The sequence below is a fragment of the Aphelocoma coerulescens genome, chromosome 3, assembly GCF_041296385.1.
Source record: "Aphelocoma coerulescens isolate FSJ_1873_10779 chromosome 3, UR_Acoe_1.0, whole genome shotgun sequence".
In the NCBI taxonomy this organism is placed as follows: Eukaryota; Metazoa; Chordata; class Aves; order Passeriformes; family Corvidae; genus Aphelocoma; species Aphelocoma coerulescens.
In genome coordinates, this window is record NC_091016.1 from 25,324,346 (window position 1) to 25,339,807 (window position 15,462).

General features: G+C 40.3%; 1 protein-coding gene across 12 annotated transcripts in view; it reads left to right on the top strand.

Moving 5' to 3' along the window:
- Positions 1–15,462, top strand: part of ESRRG (estrogen related receptor gamma) — a 397,608-nt gene that overhangs the window by 87,601 nt on the left and 294,545 nt on the right. The gene's annotated exons all lie outside the window — the stretch shown is intronic.

Below are 15,462 nucleotides of genomic sequence, written 5' to 3' on the forward strand. Positions count from 1 at the left end.
GGTGAAAAGCAGGAGGCTGTAGGAGAGGATCCCCATGGATGTCCACACTCCACATGCTGAGGTGCCTCTCTGAGCAAGGCACCTGTGCTTGCCGCAGCTCCGCGCAGCTTTGCTCCATCCCAGGGAAGCCCAACAAGAGCTAACTAAGTCATGCACTGCAGACAAACACTCTGACACTGACACTCTGACAATCTTCAGCTTCTGTAAACAGTTTTTGCTCCAGTGGGGGCTATTTGTTCATGCTAGCTACTTGTTCTGGCTTCCAGCTTAAATGAAAGTTTGGCAAAACTCTGCTTGTGTCCCCTTCATGCAGTGGCATTTCACAGGAAAGACACGTCTGGGAGACTACTACAGATGCTTTAGACATGTGTAAAATGTTTATTCACTCCATCTCTTAAAATTATTTTAACACTTAGGCACAGCTTGGAGCACAGATATAAAACTAAGTATTGACGAGATAAAAAAGTATGAAGATTCTAGTTCAGGACTATCAGAGATAATGATATCTAAACACCTTAACCTCAAACTCATTAGTCTCACATATCTCAATCAATATGGATTCTCTCAGAAATCAATTTTCAGCAGCAAATATGATTGTTAAATAATTCACAAGTTACAGGCCTTCAGGCAAGAAGAGGTTAGAGAAGCAGAAGGAAGTGGTGATCTTGACCTGAGATGTGATTTCAATTAAACGAGGAGAGCATCTGTAAAACACAGTTTTATGTTCAAGGTGTCAAACTGTTTAAAGAAAAGAGGATTACAGATGTAAATTGCAGTCTAAAGTATTTAAAACACATTCTTATTTTTCATACATTAGCAGAAAGAATTGATCAGCAAGGAATGTGCCATTTTTAGACATCCAAGCCAGTTCTACTGGCATAATTTCTTTTGTTTATTTGCTTTTGCTTTTCACCAGTCTTTATTTCACTGCTAATTTATTATGCAGTGTCAGTGAAAAGGTAGACCTGGTAAAAAACTTCCGGAAATTCTCTCAGATCTTTGAGCATTTCTGACCAAAGGCATAGGAATTTGTGCTTATTACAAATTTTATTTTCTCATGTCTACTTGGTTCCATACCCATGTTTTCATGTTTACTATCAAGGGAATGACATTTCTGAGCAGAAACATTATTTTAGGGATGGAAAGGTCAGCTTGGTGGGATGGTAGTACCACTCCAGCACTTCTCAGGGCCTTATCATGCCTTCTGCAGCCCATGGAAAGATTTGTATTGATCTGCTGAATCTTGAATCCGACTCTAATTATGCTTGTGTAAATTTGGAGTTGCATCAGTGAAGTTAATGGTATAATAACTATATTACATTAATTCAAATATTCATATTCAGGCGCTGAATTCTTCTGATTTGTAGTTTAGTTGTGATCTCCATAGATGCAAGTTGTAGTTTTAACACAATTTAGAAATTATAATTTAATTAAAAATATTTACTAACCTAATTATTTCAATACCAGACATCTCTTTGAAGTAATTATAATGATACATTTTAATCTGATGTTATCTGTATTCTGCCAGGGATTTTTCAATGGGCATAATTTGGATAAATATCAAGCACTCCAAATGCATTTGAATTCAGCCCAGGTCAATAATGGTATTACTGTCTGAAGGCCCTCGATGGGTTTAGTCAGATGAGCTGGGGAGCTTATTCCAGTTTTGACAGCACTTAGATGCTCTGATGTCAGATACCAGCATAGCAATTCAAGTAGGTGGAAGAATTGCAGTAAAAAGGTACCTTTAAGGAGGCACACCTGAGGCTTTTGTGTAAAATCCTAAATTCATTCCTAGTCTTTGAAGTGATCTGAGCTAAGGTTTGGGGTTACTATGTGTGAGACAAAACTTGAGTCCCACACATGTTTTTAATTTCTTTCCAAAGCACCCCACCCTTTGTGGTTGGCTGTCAGCCTTTCACCTGCACAAAGTTTCAGTCACATCAAAACTAAAGAGGAGGAGAAAAAAAAAATAAATCCCAACAATGAACCTTTCCCCAACAATGAATCTTAGAAATGCTGCGTAAGTTCACCATCTCGAAGATCGTTCAAAACATGAAAAAGCCCTATTTCTTAAAATTCTTTCAGTGTCTCTAAAATGACTTCAACCCTTTTCTCTGTTAGCAGATGCATGAAAGAGTAAAGGGCTCTGGTTTTCTCTGCTGTGGATAATGAGTGAATTGTGAGCAGAAGTGAAAGGCAGCACCTGGCTGCTCCTGAGAAGGGGACAACACTAAGCAAGAGCGTAGAGACAGTTTTGTTATGGACTCATGGGAGTGAAGGCTCGATCCCCTTTTCTGTGTCAGATTACTGTGAAAACAGAAAATTTGTATCCATGAATAGGGTCATGGTCTGAGCTCATGTCCAGGAAAGTGAAAGAAGGATCAGGAAGAGTGTTGGTGTTCACTGCTATGGAATTACAGCCAACCACCTAAAAGGGATTTCAGTCAAAAATGGGCTAAAGTGAAGTGGAAAAGGTATAACATATCCTTATGTTACTCTTTGTTTCTAGTCTGGTTTTGTGTTGAATGAACTTTGTTTTTAAAAATATATTTTGAAATGTGATTAGTGGTGAATGTCAGTGAAATTTATTGTACTGTTAAAATCCTATTGGGTCTTTGTTTATGAAATGTATTTTCCTGCATTTGAGGTTTAGGGAGGCTTGATAATGAGGCTGTGAAGATTCATGGCCCCTTTTCTGCAGCTTAATTTAGGCTCTATATCAAATATGTAAAAGAACATTATATCTTCCTGCAGCCTGTGTGTGTGATACATTTTGTATTATTTCCCTGCCAATGTTATTTTTTTTACAAATGCAGAGATGGAAAATGGTGACAAACTGACAAGCTTTGCTTTCTGTTGTTTTCTGGGCTAGGAAGAGTAAATCTGAAAGCTGCTGTGGATGTAAGTTTTATTAGGGTGAGACATGTGCCCATGGTCACATGCTCACCAAAGATTGCATTATTCTTGACTTAAAGTGTTAGTGGACAGCCAGCAGGGCAATTTGTGGGGAGCTGTTCCAGAGGCCCACTGTCTCTGCTGCCAGCTGAGACCTTCCCCTTGCAGGGTAGGACACCTGAAGATAAACGTCCCCGTCGGAAAGCGGCATGGTGCCCCCAGCCATATGGCAGTGACCTGGCAGTGAGCTTTATTTAGCTGTAGAGGTGTAGCTGAGGGATACTCTCGTCCTTGACTGTAATGAGCTTGGGAGGATGGTGATTACAGTGGAAAGGTGTGACTTAGATTTCCACAGAGTTGGTCTGATCTCCTCCTTGTTCTGCTGATTCTCCGTGCTGCCATCTGTCAGTGCAGAGAGGCTCGGGCATGGTAGGATTGGTCCCCAGGTGATTTTGGTCTGTTGCTCCGATGTAGCATGTCTCTTCCAGGGAGGTGTTACTGTACCTGATTTAGAGAACCACCATATATCGATCTGTTCCATAATTTAAGAGGATCTTTAATTCATGTTTTCCCTGTACAGAGGATTATTTTCCTCTCAATGCTCAAATCCTGCCCAAGGCCCAGGTTCATTGAGAGTGGTACATAGGTGCCTCTGGACACAATGGCTCCCAGTTCTGCAAATACCCTTTTTACTAACTTGGTCAAATGACTGTCGCTGGCCATAAGCAGGAATTCTTAGGTATTTCTGGGGGATGGATATATAGGAAGAGTAGGGCAAGATGTTTCCATTTGTTACAGGTGTATCCTTAAGTACAAGAGAAGGGCATTGCTTCCTGCATGTCGGTGTAATTGAAATTAGAACCCTGCCCCAGCAGTCGGTAAAGAAACTGATAAAGATCAATTTTGTTGCCTCACTGAAAACTGAAATATCACAAATTGACCTCCTCTTGCTTACACAATAGAAGCTCTGAGTAATCCCACTGAAGGCTGGGGAGTGACATATGTAAAACTCTTCTCTGATCAAGCCCCAAAGTCTTTGCAAGGGAAAGCTTTCATTTGCTGGCATCTTTTGGATTGATAGGAGCAGTTAGGGAATGAAACCATCAGCTCCATCTCAAAGATGTCTAGAAGCAGCACATCCCTGGTTTGAATTGTTCCGAGTTGTGTCTTTCAATCCTACCTCTGCTATGTTTGAGATGTTGTTTAGCCAGAAAAAACCCAAATCTTTAGGACCAAGCTTTCCTTTCAGCTGTGTCCTGGGATGTCAGGAGAACAAAGCTCGTTTAATTGTTCCTCATTCAGGATGTGTCACATGGCATTATAATAGTCAAACAATATTCATTAGGCAAAACAATTGCAATAATTATCTTATAAAAAGTCAGGCTGGGTAATTTCTTTTAAAATGAGGATAATCTCCAGAGGAGATTCTGCTCCAGTTTTGGTTTTGTTTGTTTATTTTTGGCTGAATGGTTTTAAATAGAAATTACTGAGGTGTCAATGACCTCTGGGTTCAATTGAATTAAGACATTTAAATGAAGTTTAAGCAATATTGGTATTTGCTGGGAGGTAGAAAATGTTGTGTAGGAAACATACTGCAAATTTTGTTTTGAAGCAATGGCAAAAAATCAGGTGGTAGAGTGGTTTTAAGCATTTCAGTAAGGGCCTTGAAATTTGGAAAATGAGATCTTATCCTTAGTCCTCCTTGGGATGTTCTGGTTTTTAATGCTTTATAACATTACTGGGGTTTTTTTTGTTCATCTGTGGGGACTCATACAGGGCATGAAAAACAGCAATAGCATTCCTCCTTCTCAATTTCTTTTGCTTCTTACTCTTAATGTCATTCCCAAGTATTAGGAAAATCCTGTACCTGGGTCTTATTATACATGATCAGCACAGAAGAAGGACATGCCAGGCACTAAGTATTTAAAAAAATCAGTCATTTTTACTGGACACCATGATAACTACCCTTCAAAAATCAGGAGCATTTCTGGCAAGCCAAGGTTCTCCTTCTTTGGATTCAGTACAGTAGTTTCCAGAAGACACCAATAGTACTGTGAGATTAATACTAGGATGCAGCTGCATTGATCTTTCTGATGTCATTGCCTTAAATTATTATAGGATACAACTAAAAACCAGATCTGGAATATATATGAATAAGAGCAAGATCCAGGAGTATTTCTTCTCATTCTAATAATGACTTAGCAGACCAAATCTTTGCTTTGAGAAATCCAACTTTATTCTTTATTCCAGTTTTCAAAATATGGATTTTTTTTTTTTTTTTAATTTTAAATGTGAAATGGGTGGGTTGTAGCAAGAAGATTGATCACTGACAGAGAAGGCTAGGAGCTGATCTGATCATATACTTTCTTATTCAAATTCATGAATAATTTTCACTTGTATGAATTGCCCATTGGAGTCCATAGCACATCTTATGTGACACAGGATCGCTCATGCAAATAAAGGTTTACAGGATGAGGATCTAGGTTGTGTTATTACAGGGTCATTTCCTGTTACAGTCTTGCCTTTTTTACTTCTTACTCACTAATTTTATGGGTTCTATTCTTCTGGCAGAAGAGGTTGTTGCATCATTAGTAATGGAGCTTATTAGTCTTTTTAATATTTGAATTATATCTGAAAAAGCTTGGAAGTGTATTCATTTCTTCAGGAGCATTAATATTAAAAGATGCTACAGTCTTTGAGTTATACTATGGATAATTTAGAAATAATTTTGGCATTTTTCCCCTCTGGCAACTGAAGCCTTTAACCTTACAGGGCTCTGATTTACAGTGACACCACAGTCTTTTCAAAGGCAGCATTATTATGTGACTGATACTGAAATGGTACAGTCAAAAATAAGCAGAAAGTAATTAAGGAACAAAATTGTTACAATAGGGCAGACCTGACTTGGAGACCTTCTGCTTGCTTTACTTTAACAAGTAGTCCTGTTCCATCTCATTCAGATGTGCAGCAGTAGCATAAACCCAGGAAAAAGCTCCCATGAAGTCACCATTGTAACCAAGGCTGGAATCTGAGACAGAATTATGCATGTGTATGTAGAGGGAGGAAGAGATTGTACAAAATATTCATTTAATTTGAATATGTATAGGACGTGAATGAAAGTGTTGGGCCAAATCCTGCTCTCATTTACATTAATGCAGCCCCACAACGTCTGTTGAAGGTAGAATTTGATCTGACATTAGCACAAACTAACTTTTACATTTGCCAGATTCTTATTTGCTCACAGCGTGTGGCCAGCCAGAAATATAAATAAATCAAATCTGTTTCTAGGAAGATTCCAGCAACCCTTTGAAACTTTCCTTCTTTGCATTACAAGAAAAGAAGGGGTAGAAAAAAAGGGGAGAGGATGGAGGGTTACATAAATGAGAGCAGGTGCGGTCGTGCAGAAGTAACTATTCAGCATATGTAAGTGCAGTTGGAAAATCATTGTCTTGCAGAGAATACTTGAAATTGGTCCCTAATGGCCTTGGTTTTTGTCATATGGTCTTGATTATCAGGCTAAAATTGCATTGCCGATGCCTTTAGTGTGAATGAGATGGATGAATAATTATTACGTGCGCTGAATACCTCTCTGCGAGGAGGAACCAGGACATCCCCTGGTCACCACAGCTACCATTTCACCTTGCTGTCAAGAAAACTGCAAGTGGCCAATTCATCACTTCCTTATTGTTCTTAAAATATATGTTTATAATAATAAGTGCTCATACCTGCGCTAGGAATGGGCAATGCAAAACCTCAGTGTTGTGAGAAATAGCTGCGAGAACAGTTATTTTTGGGACTCGGGGTGTGCAAGCCCTAAGTGCCTTATCCCTTTTATAAAGACCTTGCTTTATCTTTGTATTCGTGCAGATCTCCGTGATTATATTAAGGACCAAAATTAATTCCTAGTAAATAAAACAAGCATGTATGAGATACCCCAAATTAGTTTTGGTGTCTGTTCAGAAATTAGTTGCCATCTTTTTCTTTTTTAGCTGTTAAAAAAGGGCTCTTGTGCTGCCTTACTTGGCTCTGCCTACCTCTGTCTACATTACCGGTTACTACCACAATAACAGAAGTAGTCATAATGAGATTAACAGGAATCTTATTGCTAGCACTGAGACTCTGTGGTATTGAAAAGATCACCCCCCACTGGCCCCTCCACAGGAAGGGAGATGTGATGATGGGGAGGTTCAGGAGGTTCAGAACAACTCTGACATCCATGAGCATGGTCACACTGCTTGTTCATCACCTGGATATTTACATTAAGTCATGGCTGGGTGTGACTGCTGCTCAGTCTATGTGCAATCCTTTGCAATACTGGCAATTAGCTATGGGATCCACCACCAGTTCCTAAATAGTGCAGGTTGAGCCACAAATAGAGCCCAACAGCCTGCGTTTCCTCTTGGCATCTGATCAGAAGGATTGCATGTGCACAGGGTACAAGTGTTTCAGGACAAGATTTCCAGTGTCTGCAGGTTTGTCTAATTAATTGTGTGTTGCCATTTGCCATTAAAACCCTAATGAAGTGCCTAAAAACAGTTTTGATTAAATAATCAGACACTCACCCCAACTATTCAAATCTACTGATTATCTCCCACCAGTTGTTTCAGCAGTGACTGCCTATTACAGACCTAAAAAAAATATGCGTAGCTTACATTTGAAGAAAAGAAAGAAAAAGGTAATAAAAAAAATCACATTTAAGAGAATGGGTTTTAACCATGGTTTAGTATCTTCTATCAAATTCTACAATTACTCTTCTTGCATGACTAAATTAATTGTTGCGAAACATTTCCCTTGAACTTACATGTTCTTTTAGACCTGGATTACAGATCTCTACCCAAGGGTGCTGCATCCCTGCACTCATAACAGAATGTGTACTTAAGACAGGTTAAATATGATCCACTGGTCTGGATGATGACTGATCAAATTAACATCTGAATTAAATCTGAAGTCTGAAATAAAGCACAAGCTGCTACTCTCAATTTTCAGTTTTCTCTTGTTAGCTATCCCAGGTTGTCTGGCCCAAGGTAAGGTGGATTTTTTTGTTCCCCAGAGTACCAAAAATACCTAAGGAAAAGCCAAGTGACATGCCTAAACTAAGTGCCAGAACAGGGTTGAGGATTAGGACTTCAGCCAAGCTGCTGTGTAACCCGTCAGCACTTGCAGCAAACTTTGGGTAGCAGCCTGTCCCCCTTGTCTTTCTAAACCAAATATGACAGGCATTGCTCAAGTGGAACTGAGCCATTGACTAATCAAATCACCTGAAGGAAGATCTGATGGTGAAAACCAGATGTTCTGTTGTCTATCCACATAGGTAGGATTCAAGTGGTCTGAATCTCCCCCATAGCACCTCACTGAATTCTGTTGATTTTGATTTGCATTGGAGCAGCCTTTGGCTTTTTTTGAAGTACCATTTTAAAAGCCTTACTCTGTTCAGATAGTGGACATCAGGCTTAGTCTGGGACTGTGATGGAATTTTTTTTGAGATTGGAGGTTTTGGTTCTCACAAAGGTCTCGGACTCCTTCTGTATCATGCAGTGTTGCAAAAGGTCATGCATTTCATAATGTTCTCCCCTGCCATCACTGAGCTGCTACAGGGCATTGCCAGAGGTCACAGCTATGAGGGTGTCAAGAGTTTCTGGCTATCCACACATGTGGCTTCCTGAACAGGCTGTGGTAAATTCAAGCTGTGCCTCTTGGTAAAAATTACTGGAGTCATCTTCCTATGAATTCCAACCATAGACATCAGGGATATTATTATGTAAGAGTATGGTATTGGTATTAAAAAAAAAAAGGCATAACAAACAACATAAAAAACCTAGATGCTAAAATTTGGTTGTTTATCATGTCTCAGGGTTTTCTTTTAACTTTCTTCTCTAATTGAAAAAGCTAAATTGATTGAAGCATTTGAGCCCTGATTTAGCTTTTAAAAAAAGAAGCAGAAGCTAAAAATGGCTCAGTGAAGCAACTGAAATGCTATCACAAGCTCTTGAGATCGATAAGCTAGGGGAAAAAAAGGAAGAAGAAAAGTTTTTGAGTGACAGTGTAAAAATGGGAAATTTAAATATATCTATATCATTGCATTTTGCTCCATTGTGGAGTGCATAAAATACACTTTGGCAGTGTGCTTTCATGCAATCTAAAAGGTGATCTGTTAGTAACACTGAATTTGTGTTTATGTTCCAAATTGTAAACTACATTTATAGCAATATTTCTATATTAAGTTATTAATGCCAGAAGTGCTACCTAAGCTTAACTTTACCAATATAACTCAAAATGTAGTTTATAGCACTATAAATAGTAACATTGATATTGACTCTTACAGCACCATCTAACTCCCTGGAAAGCTGTTTCTGATGCTAAATGAAAATGCAGGAAGCTGACAGTGTATTTATACATACCAGGGAGTACAAATAGTATTTCATAGTTCTTGTTGTTGAAATTCCCTTGTGCTAAAGAGTATTTAAATATTTAGTGGCATTGCCAAATATTCCAATTTTAAAAACAATGTTTGCATGTATATTAGATACATGTTATTACTATCTGTAATAATGCTAACCTCATGAATAAAAATATTAAACAACAGGCATAATGGCTGTTACCTGTTGTTGGAGACTGATCATTCATGATGGTCTTTCACTTTGTTCCTTGCCTGTTTTTTTGGAGTCTTCTGGGTTTTCACTAGAGGTCTTCTCACATCTCTGAAACGTCTGGAAATCACAACCACAACTGCTGACTTCCCCAAACCCTCCTTTAATTGAAGGGTCTGTGATAGGGAGCCACTTAATGGCTTTACCTCTCCTCCTGAACCACACACAGAAAGCTGCTGCATGCAGAACTTTACCTTGTTAAAAGAAAGAAGGAGCAAGGGGGGGTCATCAATTCACCAAACCCTGATTTTGCCTATTCTGAAAGTAATAAAAAGTTAATCCATTTTTTCCCATACTTTTAATTTAGAATAACATCTGACAGGTTAAATCATTTAAGAAGTTTGTAATTGGCTGTTGCCTCATTTTAGGCATTAGCTCAAAGTTCTCACACAGGACCTCAGAAACACAAATCCAATTCCTTTTTCTTTCTCAGAGGTCTTGAGCTCTGTTCTCAAGAGAAGCCCCTGTGCACTGCCTGTCTGAAAAGGAAAATTTCTGAAGATTCCATATAACAATCTATCCAACATGCAACTTCTAAAAAAAGTATCTGCTGAAATGCAAAATTCATTATTCTCTGTCTTTTGCGCTGACATTTTTACTTGCAGTTTGTGGCATAAAAGGGTTTATGTAATTTTTGGCTACATTACACATGCGGAGTAGGACAAGGATGATGTTTCGTGGTTTAGAGTTCTAGGTTTTAGTCTCAGTACTCCTAGAGAATCGTTGCTCAAGTATGGACAAGTTTATTTACGGTCTTGTTTTCCTCATTTCTAAATTAGCTATGATTGTTTCCTTTGATGATACCTTACGTAAATATTATGTGTTTTGGATTACTGTGGGCCTCATGAGAGGTGCTTCAAAGTATAAACTATTTTATCTAAGGTGGATATGTTTATTATGTGTGCATGATGTGAATGTATACTTATGCATATGTTTTGTATCAGAAGCATTATATGCGTTGCAAGTTTATCTAGGTTTATGATGTATGTATAACAAGAACACCAAATTAAATTCCTTTACTCGGATGGTAAGTACCATGCCAAAGTATTCCCTTTTAAAAGGGTATTCTGTCCACTGACAGAATTTTAAGCTACTCCACTTATGTGAGCCAAGTTATGCCCTCATAGAATATTTAGTACTCGTGTCAAACTGACTTTAGGATTTTTGGTCCTTGGCGTATTTATTCACTGGAGATGAGTAAGCATTGAAGGTTGAGAATGCCCCATGTTGACCTGAGAGGCATAGAACCCTCTGAGATTAAGAAATGTGAGAGGATCCACTCTCTGTAGACCTCCTTAAGTTCCTGCACTTGACTTTTAAGCTCTTCTGCTCCGGTCAGAGCGTGGTTTTAGCTGGTGAACCACAGGGATAATTCAGAGGGATGCTGTATGTCAGTGGGATTGTGAAGGTGAACATAAGCGAACCAGCACAAAGATTTGGAAATATCTGTGAGGTCAGGGCTGGTTGGTTTTTGGTTTTTTTTTTGATGCTATGGTTGTGCCCAAATCCCCAAAATCTCACTGAATCTTAAACAGTCACTGGCTCATTTTAAAGGAGTGGTAAATAACTCTTCAGTTTCATTAATCGTGATTCCTCATAATACATCTACTTAGACTGGCAGCTGCTATTGTAAAGAGAGGTTAGAACAAATGTTCCCTTTTTCAGTCCAGCTGAAAATCCCAGTGCTGAGCTCAGTTTCGTAATTTTTCATGTATTTTAGCTGTTGATATCTGGGATTATAATTCAGATTTTTATATTCTGAAATGAAATTCTCACTTTGGTCCACCACAGCTCATGTTTGGTGTCTCTTTTCTGATGTGAGTTGTGGCCTTCTCAAGCTTTTCCCTGAGAAGGTGACTATAGGGTGGAAGATTTTTGTCTCTTTTGGACACCAGTCAGTAAATTTTATGCCTTGTTGGAAGAATATGTTACAATAAATGGGAAGAGGGTTTGCACTTTTGTAGCTCTGTGCCTTTATCTGCTCAGGAAATAACAGATTAGTGTATTAAACCACACTCTGAGAATGCACCCTGATTTTAGAGTATTGCACTTCTGCTTTGCATTTCATTTAAAATACCTTTTAAAGGGGGAGGGGTGGTTGTGCCCTCTCTCAGAGGATATATTTCTAAATTTGGCCAAACCGGAACAAGTATTCATGAAACATCCTAACAAATACTCTCACAACAGCAACTTTTAGAAAAGTTAGGAATATGCTGTTCAGATTATCTTGGGTTTAATTTTTAAATTTTTTTTTCTCTTTTGTTTTGTATTCCTCTGTTTAATTAGGTGCTTCATCCTCCTTTCCCTCAGAATCCTTTGATTTTATTCTGTCGTAATTTGTGACTTACTGGCTAATTTTAACTGTAGTTTTCTTTACAGTTAAAAAACCACCCCCATATATTCAGATTTGTGACTGTGATTAATGTATGGAAGATAAGATGGGGATATAAAACTAAGAAAGCAAGAGAAAAGCACCAGTACCTGTATATATGGCAGCTGTGTCACAGCTCAGTTATTTATTCATCTGAATGATGGATAAATGGCAAAACTCCCATTGATTTCAGTGGGAGCAGAAGTTAACTCGAAATGAGCAGCTTTCCTACACTTCTAATGTTCTGAGTACTCAGGTGCTAATTTGCGAAGAAAGATCAACACAGATGGGAAGAGTTATGGTGTGTGGAAGAATAGCTGGTTGAAATGCAGATCCACACAGTAAGGGCCTAATCTGCTTGATGCCACATACTGACTTCAATAAAAGTCAGGGCCCTTGCAGGAATCCAAGGTAAATGCTAGCAAAAAATCTAGACAGAGGCGAGGGAAAACCCCTCACTGGTGTGAAATTGTGTGCACATACAACCTTCCACATACAGGTTTGTACATATGTTTCCTTAGAATAAAACGTTAATAAAAGGAAAATGGCATCCAGGAAGACAAAGCATCCAAGGCAACCCATCTGCACTCTTGTCATATGATAGACTTGGACAAACCTAAAGCTGCCAATACAACTGCTCAAGAAGTATGCCAAGGGAGCAGATGCTACCTCTGCAAGGATATTTTCCAAAGTTTGGCATTCAGAATCTTGCAGTTGCCATCCAGAGAGGAAGAAGGTGAGGAAGAGAAGTGGAATGATGTTGCCTTGGCACCTCCTGGTGTCAGCTTTCTCATTCACTTGAGTGAGGTCTTAGCAGTTCTTTCTTTCTTCTTCTGCCTAAGAAAGGCATCTGATGTGGAAGTTAAAAAGGAAAGCAGCTATGTATGAAAGCAGAACACTGTGAAACTTGATACTACCCTTAAAATATTTATTCAAAGGCAAATTCATGAATGTATTTAGATTTATGACGCATAATCATGTTTGGGTTAGCAAAAGGCCCACAGAAGTACGGAATAAATCTGTGAGATCAGAAGCCAGTGGGGATTTTGTGAACTCATGTGGTTGGAATAGAAGATTGTATGGTTTTTTAAGAGAGCAGCCTGAGAGCAATGCCTTTGGAGAAGAGCAGGTCCTGCAGCACCTTTGTTCCCTCAGAAGGTGGGGGCATCCCTTCAGGGCACCGCATGGGTGCTGGGTGAGCCAGCGGCGGTGCAGTTGGTTCCATGAATGTCTGAGGAACAAGGAACTGCTTCTGTGTAGACTCTTGCCCACCAGCAAGACCAGGCCATTCACAGTGAGCCATTGCAGCCTGTGCTGAGGCTGCTGTGGAACACAGTGTGGAAAATGGGGAGGAGCAGGGGCTGCTGTGATACCACTGCTAGCACCCAGCAAGGTAAGCTGGGCTTAGTGCTTTGCCCTGTGGTCAGCATCACCCGCTGCCAATTATAGATATTTTCTTTTTAAAAAAATCCTCTACAGAATTGCATAAATATTTCTCATTGTTTGCATTCCCTCTCATTACTAGTTGTAAAAGGGTAACATGACAGCCAGCAATCCTGTATTCAAGCACTCAGTCTCTTCGGTGCATTGCTTGCAGCCCAGAAAGCCAACTGTATCCTGGGCTGCATCCAAAGCAGTGTGGCCAGCAGGGTGAGGGAGGGGATTCTGCCCCACCTGCAGTACTGCATCCAGCTCTGGGGTCCTCAGCATAGGAAAGACATGGACCTGCTGGACTGAGTCCAGAGAAGGGCCACAAAAATGATCAGGAGTCTGGAGCACCTCTCCTAGGAGGAAAAGATGAGAGTTGGGGCTGCTCAGCCTGGGCAGATCTTACAGCACCTTCCAGTATCTAAAGGGGGCTTTTAATAAAGATAGAGACAAACCTTTTAGGAGGGCGTGGTGTGACAGAACAAGGAGTAATGGCTTTAAACTAAAAGAGGGTCCGTTTAGATACAAAGAATAAATTTTTTGCAACGCAGGTGGTAAAACGCTGGAACAAGTTGCCCAGAGAGGTGGTAGATACCCCATCCCTGAAAACATTCAAGGTCAGATTGGATGGGGCTGTGAGCAACTTGATCTGGTTGAACATGTCCCTGCTTCTTGCAGAGGGGTTGGAGTAGATGACTTTTAAATGTCCCTTCCAACCCAAACTAATCTATGAGTCTGTGATTCACAATCCATGTTATGCTGACATTAGGCCATAGCTGTGAAAAGGTCCCTCTCTGAGCTGATCTGAGGAAACACAAACATATCTGGCCAGTAATGGTCCCTGCTTCCAAAGGTTTATAGTTTCTTTCAGGCTCGTGCTGATAAATAATGCTCCAGTGATTTCTTTAACATGAGAAAATACTCCTTGAGGCCATGTTCACAGTTCTTATCAAATTTGGCTTTTGGACTAAGTACACTTTTAATCAAGGCCTGCCAGCAGAGGAACTAGTTAGTGATGACCTTTGTTTTGTTTTGGAGTTGGAGCAGGGGGAGAAGGAGGCAGCCTAAAACCTGATTCCCGAGGCTCATCCCTGCCAAGCCGTGACCGCCCTGCACTCTCCCCATGCTGGGGGGAGTGCCAGAACCTTGGTTCCAACCCCTCCAAGGAGGAGAGGGGCGAGCAAGGGAGCCTTAGTCAAGGCTCCCAGCTGCTGGCGACCACCCGAGGCCGAGGGGAAGGAGCCCCAGAGCCAGGAGGAGGCTGAGCCTCTCCGCCCCGCTGTGATCACGCGCAAGAGAGCTCCGTGTTTTCGTAAAGCAGCATTTGCCCTTTGCAGCTGCTGGACACCGCAAAAGGTCACCCAAAATTATCTAAATGCATCATTTCCCTGGTGTGAAGGATGAAGCAGGGAACCTTTGAATGAAGGCAGTGTTTTGGGGTTTTTTTGTCCTGCAAGCGTTCCCTTTGCTGTTACAGTTCCTGCAGTTGAGTGCTCGTCACTGTGGTTGGAGCCAGCCTCCGCTCACTTCCTGTCCATGCTGCAGCCTCTGGCGTGGGTGGACTCCTGCTCGTGGCCCTGGCATGACTCTCTCAGGTGTGAACTCTATGTCTGACCAAGTGCAGACCCAGGGACTGAGACTTTGGTCTCATCAGCCCTACACGTCCCTGGAACATTGCAGAAACCCCAACCAACATCTGCCAAGGAGTAGGTTTTATACTGGTTTTCGCAGGGCTTGTTTGACTGGGGGTTAGCAGTGTCCTGAGCAGAAAACCCCAGGAACCAAATCTCATTTCCTAGGATTGAAATATAGCAACCAAAGCAGATAATCCTGTCTCATTGTTTTTATGTGTCCCTGAGTCTAAAGTCATTTTTAAAATGTGAGTGATGCAATTTCTTGCATCTTTCATTTAATATGCTGCTTGGTAAACAGTGTTTTAGATTAGTATATTTGTAATTTAAATGAAGACAATACATCAAGTCAAGTCAGAAAAGAAGGAAGAAGTTTAAGCAATGATTGATGCCTCTTTCAGTGTTATACCCTCTTGAAAAAGAAAAAAGAAAGCATAAGGAGAGGGGAGAGGTGAGGTTATTGAGGATCTAGTGGGGAAAGGGAGAA